Source organism: Elephantulus edwardii, unplaced genomic scaffold (genome assembly GCF_000299155.1).
Source record: "Elephantulus edwardii isolate Elephantulus edwardi_28Jun2011 unplaced genomic scaffold, EleEdw1.0 scaffold00120, whole genome shotgun sequence".
NCBI classification, from domain to species: Eukaryota; Metazoa; Chordata; class Mammalia; order Macroscelidea; family Macroscelididae; genus Elephantulus; species Elephantulus edwardii.
The window spans coordinates 4,342,904-4,348,404 of record NW_006399870.1 but is presented as its reverse complement, the minus strand read 5'-3'; positions in this window follow the sequence as shown (position 1 = coordinate 4,348,404).

Below are 5,501 nucleotides of genomic sequence, written 5' to 3'. Positions count from 1 at the left end.
TGAACCATACTATGCACCACCAAGAAAACAAATAGATGTGTCTTGAAGACAATTAAACCAATTTTTATTCTAGGAGTCTAGGATTTTGAAACTCTGTCATACATTCTTTGGGCATGTGGCCGGGAGGGACTGATCCTTGGAGAACGATATCACGCTCAGAAGAATGGAGGAACACCGCAGGAGAGGAAGATCCTGGATGAGGTGGATTGATACTGTGACTATGGCAATGGGACTAAGTATATCAGAGTCCATGAGACTGGCTCAGGACAAGGCAGGCTTCAGAGCTATTATACATAGGGTCACTGTGAGCTGCAGGCGACTTAATAGCATATAATAACAACAACAACTCGTGTTGTCAGAAAAGATCCATCCTTGGAAAAGGACATCATGCTTAGAAAATTGAAGTGTCAGGGAGCTCTGGTGGCCTACTGGCAAGAAGCTGCACTGCAAGCCTGAAGGTGCACAGTTCAAATCCAACAGATGCTCCACTGGAAAAGGAGGGGCAATCTCCACCTCTGCCAGTAGGGTCTGATTTGACAGCACACAGCAAGAAAAGGGGGAAGAAAGAAAATTGAAGTGTCAGTGAAAGAAAGGAAGACCCTCAACAAGACACAGTTACTGCAACAACAGCAGAGGTTATAATAACGGAGGAGAATAGGTTAAAGCTTTGATAGTTCACAAGATTATCTATAAATTGGATTTGACTCAGTGGCACCTAGCAACAACAACAGCAACAGTATATTCCTGGAATGCTAGTGCAGGTATTTTCTTTTCTTTATTTTATCTGCCTGCATTTTCTTAATTCACAAAGTAACTTTATGAGGATGATATATTATCATTCCACATTATAAAATGGAAACTTGAGTGCAGAGGGATGAGTAGCTTGACCCATGAAAGGCTTAAGGACACATTTAAGAAGTTTCTGCTTCTATTCTGTTCTATGGTCTCCCACGGATATTGGCCACTTCTCACAGCCTGGTTAAGGTCAGAGTCCCCAATACAGCTCTTAACTGGGAGACCAAGTAATCTAGCATCTTCCTCAGTACTTGCTGCCCACACAACAGATGGGAATCTTTCATCCTGCAGCTATTTTTATATTTGTTTTCTGTCTTCTAACCTTGCTGGATCAGTCCAAGCAAGCAGCCAGAAGTAAGGGCAAACCTATAGAACTAGAAGAAGTCTCCATCTCTCTCTCCAACCACAGACAGAAGGAAAGACACAAGGCTCTCGCCACCCTGAGAAATGATGAGAGGACATGAGGAAGGCCTAGTGCTATGGTCTCAGGTGTGATTCTCAATTCTGCATCTCCTGAAATGTATTCTACACCCCTTCTTCCTACCCCAGAATACATTCCATACTAACAGTTTGATTTTACAATTGTACCAATTAACAAACAACAGCAACAAAAGCACCCATTGTTACAGAGTTGATTTTGACTTAGTATGACCCTCCACCAGGTTTCTGAAACTGTAATATTATTTATTGATTGATTTTTATTAGATATTTTTACTGTGATTTGAGGGAAATTTTACAAAAAATCTTGGTTTTTCTTTGAGTTTTTATACACATACTCTTCATAATGTTGCACACTTTTAAAACTTTATTTTATTGTGATTTTAACAAAGATTTACAAAAAAGTTGGATTTTCATTCACTCATTGTAGCACATTTTCCTCCTGTGGTACTCTAAATATTGACCTTTATTTAGCCATTTAGCCTCTAGTCTCTGGCTACCTTAACTGCAGACACATGGTCTTGCAAGTCATCAACAGGTATGGACAAGAGAAAGAGGGCCTCCCACACTGGGCAGCAAGATTGAGGCCAGAAAGATCCACGGTAAACAAGATTTGTGGCAATAAGACACTGGTGAGAGCAGGACCCTGGTGGTGGAGAGACTGACTGTGGCATTGCTGAGAAGAAATTGACCTGAGGATTCTTGTATTTGTGCTGACCACAGTTAAAGGTTTAGATGTTCTTGGCAGATGTTTGAAGAAGTTGAATTTTAACTGCTCTGAGGCAAACCTTGCTGGATGATTTGGATTTGACTGCTCAACTACAACTGGAGCCTGGACTTACGGAGGAATTGTGCGCTGGATCTGCTTGGCTAAAACTTGGGTTTGTATTGGGTGATAATCTTTGCCTCCCCCACTCTAACCTCCTTCCCTAATAAACCCCATTGTTGGTACTATAACTGCGAGTCAGCAACAAATAAAAGAACTTTTTGTTGTTGATAAGGCTCTAGAGGCACCATGGAGCTGGGCGACAGGCTCTTTATCTGCTTTCTGCTCTGGAGTAATAAGGGCCTGTGCTATTCTTACTACGATTGGCCTTTCAGAGAGATGCTTATAGTCTTGTGATTCTGTGTGCCGCTTTTGTCTTACGACTTTAATTCACAATTTATGATGTTATCTGATGACTTCATTTTAATAGCCATTCTTTGTTGCTGTTTCTTTCTTTATCATTAGGTACTGCCTAGCCTTACTCCTAGCAACCTTATGAACAAAAGATCTGAATCCTTTCTGATCCTGTGCCATCTAACCGTCTCTGAGATATTTTAGTCTATTGCTGCCATCACTGTGCCAATCATCTCTTTAAGGGTTTTCCTCTCTTTCACTGACCCTCCACCTTTTCAAGCATGATGTTCCTTTCTAAGGAGCCAGGTTGCTCCTTGGAGGCAAGGATTTAGAATCTCCATCTCACATACTTTGGGCATGTTACCTGATGGTCCTTGGAGAAGGAAAAGTGGAGAAACAGCACAGAAGAGGAAGATCCTGGATGATATGGATTGACACAGTGACCTGAGTAATGCGGCCAGCTGTGCTGGAGACAGTGAGACTGGCTCAAGATAGTACAGGATTCAGACCCATTGACAGAAGGTTGCTGTGAGTCATAGTCAACTCAACGGCACATATGAACAGCAACACTTGCCCGATATATGTGAGATGAAGCTTTGCCATCCTCTGGAAGGGGCATTCTAGCTGCACCTTCTCTAAGACATACATATCAGTTTATTCTTTTGGCAGTCCCTTCTTTAGCTTTTTTCATTACTGACTTTGTAAAATATTTGTCCTTTGTGACAGTTTCATTTCACTTAGCATAATGTGCTCTAAATTCATGCATGTTATACAGTATTTCTCAAGTTCTTTATAGTTTTTCAGAGTTTCCTACCATAGTTTCTTTATCCATTCATCCGTTGATGGACAGTTGGGTGGTTTCCATCTCTTTGCTATTATAAGCAATACTGCAGAGAGCATATGTTATGTACCATCAAATCAGAATTGACTCATAGCTGACTATCCAGTGGGTTTTCAGAGACAGTAAATCTCACGACTTGATTGCCCATCTTTCTCCCACGGAGCAGCTGGTGAATTAGAATCCCGTGCCTTCCGATAGACAATACAATACTTACCATTAAGCCAGCAGAGCTCATGTAGCAGCTTTTATTTCTTTAGGATGTATGCCTAGGAGTAGGACTGCTGGATTAAATGGTTTTTCTATTCCCAACTTTCTAAGAAATTATGTAAATGTTTTCCATAGTGGTTGTACCATTTTATATCCCCACTGGCAAGAAGTTGCACTTAATCCTGAAGGCACACAGTTCAAGGCCACCAGCTGCTCCACAGAAGAAGGGTGGGCAGTCTCCTCCCATGCGAGTAACTGCCTCTGAAAACCCGCTGGGTTTCATAGTGTCAGTTATGGGTTGGTACCAACTCCATGGTACACAGCAACAAGGGCAATATATAAAAGTCCCAATCTCTACACACACTTAGCATCATTTGTTGTTTGTTTATTGTCTTCTTGAACTCCATTTTTGGTGCTGGAGTGAGATAGTATTTCATTGTCATATTGATTTATACCTCTTTGAAACTTAAGAATCTTTAACATTTCCCCATGCATTTGTTAGCCATCTGAATGTGTCTTTGGTGAAGTGTCTTTTCTTGTCCTCTACCCATTTTGTAAATGGGTTGTTTGCCTTTTTCTTGTCCAGGTTTATGAGTTTTCTGTAAACTTTAGAGATAAGTCCCTTTCCAGTTATGCCATTGCCAAATATTTTGGACTTTAAATAAGTCTTTTGATGCACATAGGATTTAAATTTTCAGATGTCCCATTTATCAAGTTTGTCTTCTCTTGATTGTGAAGTTTTAGATATATTTTATATTCTACTTAAATCATAATATTGTTGTTGTTGTTGTTACTATCAAATTGGAATGGACCAATAGCGGATCCTCCAGGAAGTTTCCAGAGGCAGAAAATGACACAGGAAAAGATAGCCCAACTTTCTCCTGTATAGCAGGTGGTGGATTCAACCTCACACTTTTGGGTTGACCTCATGACTCCTTATTACTCAACCACCAGAGCCCCATAGATTAGAGATTCTCATTTTCTCTTATTTTTTCTTCCATGCTCTTTATAACTTTATGTTTTATACTTGGTCCTTGATTCAACTCTTGTTAGTGTGTTTGTATATAGTGTTAGGCATGGACTTATTTCCAATTTTCTGCAAATCACTATGCCATTTTACAGGCACCATTTATTAAAAAAAGATTGTCTTCCCCCCCCCATTTAATGGGTTTCATGTGTTTGTCAAATATCAGTTATCTGTAAGTAGATATATACATTTACTTCTCAATCCTCAATTCTATCGAGGCTATAAATTATTACAGGAGCAAACTGCCTCATCTTCCTCTCATGAAGAGATGGTGGATTCAGACCACTAATCTTTCTGTAAGCAGCCTAATACATAGCCAGGTAAGCCACCAGAGCTCCTTTTGGTTGTTTAGTGGCATTAAATTGACTAAAACTCATAACAACCCTACAAAGAGTGTATCTGACCCTTGCTCTGTACTGTGCCGTCCTCACTAGCTCTGATACACTTGAGCTCATTGTTACAGTCACTCTGTCAATCAGTCTTGCTGAGGGCCTTCATCTCTTTGGCTGATACTCTACCTTTCTAACAACATGTCACAAATATGTGACATGGTTCACCATCCTTGCCTCTGAGGAACAACCTGGTTGCATTTTTCCAAACGTGTATTTGTTCTTTTGGAAGTTGATGGGATATTCTTCTACAACAGCACAGTTCAAAGGCACAGATACTTCTTCTGTCACCCTTACTAACTAGCCAACTCTCAGATTCATAACAATTGTTGAAAAGACTATGGCTTGGATCAGATTAATTTTAAACTTTAAATTCGCATCTTGCATTGTAGCTCTTTTGGGAGGTCTTTGATGGTAGATTTTTTTTCCAATGTAATTTTCTGATTTCTGGACTGCTTCAAGCAAAGATGTTGACTGTGAATTCAAGTAATATAAAAATGATGGAAAAAATAAATCTTTCTCTATCATGATGTTGCCTATTAATCCAGTGAGTGATGAGTATTTTGTTTTCTTGATGGTGAGATGTAATCTATATTGAAGGCTGCAGTGTTTGATACTTTGCAGTAATTGCTTAAAATCATCTTCACTTTCAGCAAGCAAAGTTGTGTCATCTACATTACACAA